Below are 9,546 nucleotides of genomic sequence, written 5' to 3'. Positions count from 1 at the left end.
ACACATCTAAGACCTAAGGAGGCTAAGGAGAAGTGGGACAAGCAAGAGCACAAGGATTTCATCATTCAATCCTCACTCAAGACAAGAATTTGGATCGTTTATGCTTTCCTTTAACCTAAACTTATTTGTGATGAATTACTTCACATCTATGGAGTAGTTTTCTTTAGGGTTTGATGGATTTGGTGTATTAATATTTGTTTGTGGATTATAACTCTAGTTTGTATGTATTGAATCGTTTTGGATATTTTAATAGTTGCATCTATATTCACATGTTCATGTAATCGAGAGAGGCATAACTTGTGATATCTTTGCATTATCTTATTGGTTGAATTCATTAATTCTTCTTAGTAATCGAAAGAGGCTAGTTGAATTGTTGATTAAACCTAGTTAGGAGGATAATCGAGAGAGGTTCTCCTAAAGACCAATCCACTACAAAGTCGTGCATATCTTCACCGAGCTTAAATTGGTTCATATTGTGAGGTTGAGACTTAATCGAGAGAGGAGTTTCTATTAAACGTTTGAACTAATAATTGAGTGAATTCGAGAGACTCACTTGAACATTAGAACTGAATTAACTAGAGTTAAATTCCAAACATTTATCTTGCAACCTATCCAATCTATCCCTATTTTCTCCTATTGATATCTTCCTTACTTACTTTTGTTTCGATTGTCATTCGTCAATTAGCTTTAGATTCTTAGTTAATTTTAGTTTTAAGTGACATCATTCGCAACTATTGATTATCTTGGATAGCAATCTAGCTACAAACTATGATAATACTGTTTAACACCAATCCCTCTGGATACGATATTATATTATGCTATATTCGACTATTGATCATATTTAAGTGTGTATTTTGCGCTCGTCAAATTTTGGCGCCGTTGCCGGGGAATGGCAATCAATAGTGTTTGAAATAGTTTTAGTGCTATTTCAGGATTTTTTATTTTTATTTTATTTTTCCCTTTTTACGGTTGGTGTTCTCTGACTGTGCGCAGGTTATAGGTAAGAGTGGTGCATGACTCGATCTTCTGGGAAGGAATTGCTACCATACGAACTAGAAATAGAAAAACAACTGCGACAGCTGAGGAAGGAAGGAAATCTCCCTGAGAATATATAGAAGGTTGGGCAATCCTCAACCAAAGAAACTATGGCTGGAGATGATGATAATGTTGATTTGGCTGCAAGAGAGGCAGCCCAGAAAAGAGAAAAAGCTACATAAGATGCGGCGGAAACAACTCTTCGAAATGCACAACTTGTATATGAGGAGGAGAGGGCTCATATAATAGCTTAGAATCAACCCTTATGTGCAGAACAGTTCAGAAATATACCTCCCTGGGCTAGGAGACCACTTGGCAATTATGCTAAACCAGTCTACAACCATGGATTGTCAAGTATTAGACCACCTCCAGTTGCAGCGGACAATTTTGAATTGAAGCAAGTGTTGTTTCAAACTCTACAAAACATCTGTGTCTTCAGAGGGAAGATGAACGAAGATCCAAATACACATCCAATGGACTTCGAGGAGATTATGAACACCTTTTAATACAATGGTGTTTCACAAGATGCAGTTTACTTAAGGGCATTCCCCTTCACACTCAAAGATGATGCAAAGCAGTGGCTTAGAAGCTTGCCCCCGGGATCAATTAGAACATGGGAGGAAAAGACCAGAAAATTTCTTGATAAATATTTCTCCTCATCTAAGAAGGGCAAGTTTAGAAGAAAAATCCATAACTTCTGCCAGAAAGATACTGAAACTATGTTTGAAGCTTGGGAGAGATTTAAGGAGTTAGTTCGAAAGTGTCAACATAGCGGAATTGAAGTTTGGATGCAACTCAAGGATTTTTTGGATGGATTGACACTGGCCTCACGTAGAACATTGAGTAATACAGATGGAGGCCCATTAATGAAGAAGACTCCAGAGGAGATAGTCACAATTCTAGATGAGTTGTCTGGAGATGCAAATCAGTGACCCTCTAAGAGTGCTGAAAGAAGAAGATCAACTGGTGTTCACCAAGTTGATACTAACACATCGGTGCAGGTGCAGCTTAATGCAATGGCAAAAGAAATACGAAGGCTGACCTTAGCTTCGATATAGAGTGAACCTCATATAGCATGTGATATTTGTGGAAGATAACACCCTACTCATGGGTGTCAAGCCTCAACTGAGAAAGTGAATGCTATGGGAAATTATTATTTCAATGCAATGGGTAAGAAGAACCCCGGTGTTTCATGGAGTTCACCTGGGGGAACTACGAATGCATGGCAACAAAACAACTCCAGATTCCAGGGACAAGGAGCCCCAGGCTTCCAAAATCAACAGAGGCCGCAGTTCCAGCCTCAACATCAAACTCAGCCGGGGCTAGAAGATCTAATGAAGTCCTTCATTACCAAGACAGATGAGAAATTAGATGCTCATGATGCAGGGATCAAAGAATTGGGCATTGGGTTTTGAAATTTGGAGAGACAAGTGGGACATATAGCAACAATATTATCTGAGAGAGTCCCAGGTACTTTGCTAGCTGATACCGAGAGAAATCCCCAAGAAACAGTGAATGCTGTGACTTTGAGAAGTGGGCAAGTGTTGAAAGATCCCACTCCAGTCCAAAAAGAGGTGGTACCTGAAAAAGAAATTGGGGAGCAGCTGAAAAATGAAGTTGATAAGAAGAAGAAAGTCAAGAAGGGAGCTGAGAAAAAGAAAAAGGAGGAAACTTCAAGACGGGAGGAACATGAAGAGAGCAAGCATATGCTTGCTCTACCTTTTCCCCAAAAGCTGTATAGAGAAAAGTTGGACAAGCAGTTTGAGAGATTTCTAGATATACTGAGACACGTTAATGTACATTTGCCATTCACAGAAGTTCTTTCACAAATGCCAGCTTATGCTAAGTTCTTGAAGGAGATCCTTAGAAAGAAGAGGAAGATAGAAGAGACCTCAGTGGTCAAGCTCACAGAGCATTGCAGCGCAATCTTGCAAAATAAACTCTCACAAAAGTGTGGAGATCTAGGAATTTTACTATACCTTGCTCGTTAGGCACTCTTAATTTTGATAAGTCTTTATGTGATTCGGATGCCTCAATTAATTTAATGCCTTTGTCTATTTACAGGAAGCTAGAGAATGAGATTGGAGAGATAAGGTCTGCACCAATATCTTTGTAGCTGGCAGACCAAACAACTATAATACCCGAGAGGATAGTGGAAGATGTCTTAGTTCGGGTAGATAAGTTTGTATTTCCTGTAGATTTCATAGTGGTGAAGATGGAAGAGAACAAAGAGGTCCCCCTTATCTTAGGTAGACCATTCTTAGCAACAGGTAGAGCAATCTTAGACATACATAATAGAAAACTCATGCTTAGAGTGGGTGAGGAGACGATGACTTTCGAGATGAATGTAGAAACAGGGGTGAGAAAGGAGAAGCCAGCTGCAAGTGTTGAGTGGAAAGTGAAGAGTTCGAAGGAGAAGGCTCCAGTGATTGAAAAAGATAAGTCTGGGGTGTACCCCAAGAAGGCTGAGAAGAAGCTATTTGCGTGGATGTGTGCACTAGTTCGGGCGAGAAGAATGGAGCCCGACTTTGATTCAGACCCTGACTAGAAATTCAGGGAAGTTTTCTTTACCTCTTGCTTTTTAATTGTGTTTCATGGGGACATGCCATAACTTAAAGTGTGGGGTGGGGGAGATTTGTATGTTGTATGTATATTAGTTTTAGTTTGTTTTGCTTTTTAATAGTTAGAAGAAAAAACTTAAAAAAAAAGCATAAATGTTTTAAATTTTTTATTTTTCCCCGACGATGGATATCATTCGACGGGTTTCTTGAGGGATTAAAGTCAAAAGAAAAAAGGAAAAACAATTTTCTATTGTTAGGTAGTGTATTAATTCCCCCTTGTTTTTTCTTTGTGCCATGGTTCTTTTCCAAGGGTTTTGTTTGAACCGGGTGTAGTTAGTTTTTCTTTTATTAGGAATAAAAATCTTGTGTCGTAGTGATAAGTGGAGACAATATTTCTTGACTTTGTTGTGCCTTGAGAGTGGTGAGTGCCTTAGTTGTGACGCCTAGGCTCAGTTCTTGACTATTGTATAGTGCCTTAAATTGGTTGATTATGACTTTGCTTAACTACTTTAACTAGAGAGTCGGGATAAATCCGATCCTGAGTGAGTTTTGTGCCAATGTGTGTGTGAGATTTTGTTGATATTCTTGCGTGTCAGTTGATGTCTTGCCCCATGTGTTTGCAAAGCAAAAGAGAAGTCTTGTTTAGGCTAGGAAGTGATATAGGCATTTCTTTATTGAGTCAGATATTTGCCTGTGACCCACCTAATGAATGTGTATCATAGTTAACCCCGTTGATCCTGTATTCCTATTTCTTTGGCAACCACACTACGAGCCTGATCCATTTTGTTTAAATTAACCATTTGTTTGAACCTTCTACCTCTCTTGAGCACTTGAATTTTTTATGAGCTTGTTAAAAGCTAAGTGGAGGTATGGTTGGGTTATTGAGTGGAACTATAGAAAAAGGAGAAAGGTGCACTGTTTGGAAAAGAATTGTGAGATCCACTTGTAGGGAATTGGAAAAAACGAAGAAGAGAAAATCGGAATCTAGAAAAAGGTAAAACAAAATTAGTGTTTGTATATATTATAAATTTTTTTATTCCTTGCTAGTGGTAAATCTTGCTTTGTCTGTTCTTTAAGAAATTGAGAGCTTGGTGTTAATATGTTGTGAAGGTTGGGGTTTGGTTCAACACAAGTGTGGGGTTTAAATTGTTAATGTTTATGTATTAAAGTACTTAGGGAGGTATAGTTACTATATCCAAATGTATCCTAATCGTCCTGTAGCCTACATTACAACCAAAATAAAGTCCTATTTGATCCCTGACTGAATGAGCTCAATTATTAGAGTTGTACACTACGGGCAAGCCTATGGTGCATCTTTTGTGGCATATGAATGTTATTTCTGAGAGTGAGCGAATTCTTTCTAACTTGAGTTCCTAATTGTTCTTAATATCTATTGTGTGTGGAACTACTTTCTATTGTTGTGTCAGGGCACTTGATTCACGAAGGAAAGGTAATGTCGTTGACGTCTGTGTTAGAGTAAGTGAGCGGGTTACAAATAATGCATGGTACTTGTGAGACAATTCTTGAGGCTAGGATGTTACACTATTGTGCTTAGTTTATGTTAATTATTCTTGGTATGATGAGTTATGAGAATTGTTAAAAAAGGCCGTGTCTTTTTAAAGTGTAGTTTGATTGCTCGAGGACGAGAAATGGTTTAAGTGTGGGGTGTTGATGGTAGGCTATAATCTCGTATTTTAGTCGCTTATTGAACTCTAATTTACTGCACTTTAATTGAGTTTGAGCTTTAATCGCTACTGTTTTGAACTAATTGTGTATTTTATGCCTTGTAGGAGGATTCCGAGCTATGTTGATGTTACAGATTGAATTCGAGTGATTTGGAGCATTGAAGTCTGAGTAAAACCTCAAGGGATTAAGTCGGGATCGCGTTCGGGGGTCGAAAACCACATCTGGATATCAAAAATTTAAGAAAAGTCTAGACTCTGAGAAAACAACTCTTTGGATTTCCCCACTAATGCCCTGTAAAAAACCACGCCTGTGCAATTTTTACAGAGTAGTTGTCCTATTTCGCGCAGGAAAAGGTGCTTTCATCTGGGTCCGACCCTACTTGGTATATATAGATGGAAAAATATTATTTTGAGGACTTTTGACACATCTAAGACCTAAGGAGGCTAAGGAGAAGTGGGAGAAGCAAGAGCACAATTATTTCATCATTCAATCCTCACTCAAGACAAGAGTTTGGATCGTTTATGCTTTCCTTTAACTTAAACTTATTTGTGATGAATTACTCCACATATATGGAGTAGTTCCCTTTAGGTTTTGATGGATTTGGTGTATTGATATTTGTTTGCGGATTATAACTCTAGTTTGTATGTATTGAATCATTTTGGATATTTTAATAGTTGAATCTATATTCATATGTTCATGTAATCGAGAGAGGCATAACTTGTGATATCTTTGCATTATCTTATTGGTTGAATTCAATAATTCTTCTTAGTAATTGAAAGAGGGTAGTTGAATTGTTGATTAAAACCTAGTTAGGAGGATAATCGAGAGAGGTTCTCCTAAAGACCAATCCACTACGAAGTCATGCATATCTTCACCGAGCTTAAATTGGTTCATATTGTGAGGTTGAGACTTAATCAAGAGAGGAATTTCTACTAAACGTTTGAACTAATAATTGAGTGAATTCGAGAGACTCACTTGAATATTAGAAGTGAATTAACTAGAGTTAAATTCCAAATATTTATCTTGCACCTATCCAATCAATCCCTATTTTCTCCCACTGATATCTTCCTTGCTTACTTTTGTTTCAATTGTCATTCGTCAATTAGCTTTAGATTCTTAGTTAATTTTAGTTTTAAGTCACATCATTCACAACTGTTGATTATCTTGGATAGCAATCTAGCTAAATTCCAAACATTTATCTTGCACCTATCCAATCAATCCCTATTTTCTCCCATTGATATCTTCCTTGCTTACTTTTGTTTCGATTGTCATTCGTCAATTAGCTTTAGATTCTTAGTTAATTTTAGTTTTAAATCACATAATTCTAAACTGTTGATTATCTTGGATAGCAATCTAGCTACAAACTACGATAATGCTGTTTAACACAAATCCCTCTGGATACGATATTATATTATGCTATATTCAACTAGCGATCATATTTAAGTGTGTGTTTTGCGCTCGTCAAATTTTGGCGCCGTTGCCGGGGAATGGCAATCAATAGTGTTTGAAATAGTTGTAGTGCTAATTTAGGATTTTTTATTTTTATTTTATTTTTTCCCTTTTTACGGTTGGTGTTCTCTTACTATGCGCAGGTTGCAGGTAAGAGTGGTGCATGGCTCGATCTTCTGGGAAGGAATTGCTACCATACGAACCAGAAATAGAAAAACAACTGCGACAGCTGAGGGAGGAAGGAAATCTCCCTGAGAATATAGAGAAGGTTGGGCAATCCTCAACCAAAGAAACTATGGCTGGAGATGATGATAATGTTAATTTGGCTGCAAGAGAGGCAGCCTAGAAAATAGAAAGGCTACATGATATGCGGAGGAAACAACTCTTCAAAATGCACAACTTGTATTTGAGGAGGAGAGGGCTCGGAGAATAGCTTAGAATCAACCCTTAGGTGCAGACCAGTTCAGAAATATACCTCCTGGGGCTGGGAGACCACTTGGAAATTATGCTAGACCAGTCTACAACCAAGGATTGTCAAGTATTAGACCACCTCCAGTTGCAGCGAACAATTTCGAATTGAAGCAAGGGTTGTTTCAAACTCTACAAAACAGCAGTGTCTTCAGAGGGAAGATGAACGAAGATCCAAATACACAACTAATGGACTTCGAGGAGATTATGAACACCTTTTAATACAATGGTGTTTCACAAGATGCAGTTTACTTAAGGGCATTCCCCTTCACACTCAAATATGATGCAAAGCAGTGGCTTAGAAGCTTACCCCAGGGATCAATTAGAACATGGGAGGAGATGACCAGAAAATTTATTGATAAATATTTCTCCTCATCTAAGATGGGCAAGTTTAGAAGAAAAATCCATAACTTCTGCCAGAAAGATGCTGAAACTATGTTTGAAGCTTGGGAGAGGTTTAAGGAGTTAGTTCGAAAGTGTCAACATAGCGGAATTAAACTCTGGATGCAACTCAAGGATTTTTGGGATGGATTGACACCGGCCTCACGTAGAACATTGAGTAATGCAGCTGGTGGCCCGTTGATGAAGAAGACTCTAGAGGAAATAGTCACAATTCTAGATGAGTTGTCTGAAGATGCAAATCAGTGGCCCTCTAAGAGTGCTGAAAGAAGAAGATCCACTGGTGTTCACCAAGTTGATGCTAACACATCGGTGCAGGTGCAGCTTAAGGCAATGGCAAAAGAAATACAAAGACTGACCTTAGCTTTGATACAGAGTGAACCTCATGTAGCATGTGATATTTGTGGAAGATGACACCCTACTCATGGGTGTCAAGCCTCAACTGAGGAAGTGAATGCTATGGGAAATTATTATTTCAATGCAATGGGTAAGAAGCACCCCGGTGTTTCATGGAGTTCACCTGGAGGAACTGCAAATGCATGGCAACAAAACAACTCCAGATTCCAGGGACAAGGAGCCCCAGGCTTCCAAAATCAACAGAGGCCGCAGTTCCAGCCTCAACATTAAACTCAGCCGGGGCTAGAAGATTTAATGAAGTCCTTCATTGTCAAGACAGATGAGAGATTAGATGCTCATGGTGCAGTGATCAAAGAATTGGGCATTGGGTTGCGAAATTTAGAGAGACAAGTAGGACATATAGCAACAATATTATCTGAGAGAGTCCTAGGTACTTTGCCAGCTGATACCAAGAGAAATCCCAAAGAAACAGTGAATGCTGTGACTTTCAAAAGCGGGCAAGTGTTGAAAGATCCCACTCCATTCCAAAAAGAGGTGGTACCTGAAAAAGAAATTGGGGAGCAGCTGAAAAATGAAGTTGATAAGAAGAAGAAAGTCAAGAAGGGAGCTGAGAAAAAGAAGGAGGAAACTTCAAAAATGGAGGAACATGAAGAGAGCAAGCACATGCCTGCTCTACCTTTTCCCCAAAAGCTGTATAGAGAAAAGTTAGACAAGTAGTTTGAGAGATTTCTAAATATGCTGAGACATGTTAATGTAAAATTGCCATTCACAGAAGTTCTTTCATAAATGCCAGCTTATGCCAAGTTCTTGAAGGAGATCCTTACAAAGAAGAGGAAGATAGAAGAGACCTCAGTGGTCAAGCTCACAGAGCATTGCAGCGCAATCTTACAAAACAAACTCCCACAAAAGTGTGGTGATCCAGGGGGTTTTACTATACCTTGCTCGTTAGGCACTCTTAATTTTGATAAGTCTTTATGTGATTCGGGTGCCTCAATTAATTTAATGCCTTTGTCTCTTTACAGGAAGCTGGAGAATGAGATTGGAAAGATAAGGTCTGCACCAATATCTTTGTAGCTGGCAGACCAAACAACTATCATACCCAAAGGGATAGTGGAAGATGTCTTAGTTTGGGTAGATAAGTTTGTATTTCCTGTAAATTTCATAGTGGTGAATATGGAAGACAACAAAGAGGTCCCCCTTATCTTAGGAAGACCATTCTTAGCAACGGGTAGAGCAATCTTAGACATACATGATAGAAAACTCATGCTTAGAGTGGGTGAGGCGACGGTGACTTTTGAGATGAATGTAGAAATGGGGGCGAGAAAGGAGAAGCCAGCTGCAAATGTTGAGTGAAAAGTGAAGAGTTCGAAGGAGAAGGCTCCAGTTATTGAAAAAGATAAGTGTGGGGTGTACCCCAAGAAGGCCAAGAAGAAGCTGTCTGCGTGGATGTGTGCACTAGTTCGGGCGAGAAGAATGGAGCCCGACTTTGATTCAGACCCTGACTAGAAATTCAGGGAAGTTTCCTTTACCTCTTGCTTTTTAATTGTGTGTCATGGGGACATGCCACAATTTAAAGTGTGGGGTGGGGGAT

General features: G+C 38.9%; 2 non-coding genes across 2 annotated transcripts; both read right to left on the bottom strand.

The window, feature by feature from the left end:
• Nucleotides 1-1,706: 1,706 nt before the first annotated feature.
• On the bottom strand, nucleotides 1,707-1,813 carry LOC142168538 (small nucleolar RNA R71). The gene has a single exon (XR_012698392.1). It is a non-coding gene; the product is annotated as a small nucleolar RNA R71 (small nucleolar RNA).
• Nucleotides 1,814-7,586: 5,773 nt separating this feature from the next.
• On the bottom strand, nucleotides 7,587-7,693 carry LOC142168500 (small nucleolar RNA R71). Its single transcript, XR_012698358.1, has one exon. It is a non-coding gene; the product is annotated as a small nucleolar RNA R71 (small nucleolar RNA).
• Between the last annotated feature and the right edge of the window lie 1,853 nt (nucleotides 7,694-9,546).

The sequence above is a fragment of the Nicotiana tabacum genome, chromosome 13 (assembly GCF_000715075.1).
Source record: "Nicotiana tabacum cultivar K326 chromosome 13, ASM71507v2, whole genome shotgun sequence".
Lineage (NCBI taxonomy): Eukaryota > Viridiplantae > Streptophyta > Magnoliopsida > Solanales > Solanaceae > Nicotiana > Nicotiana tabacum.
This window is presented reverse-complemented; position numbering and strand designations above follow the sequence as displayed.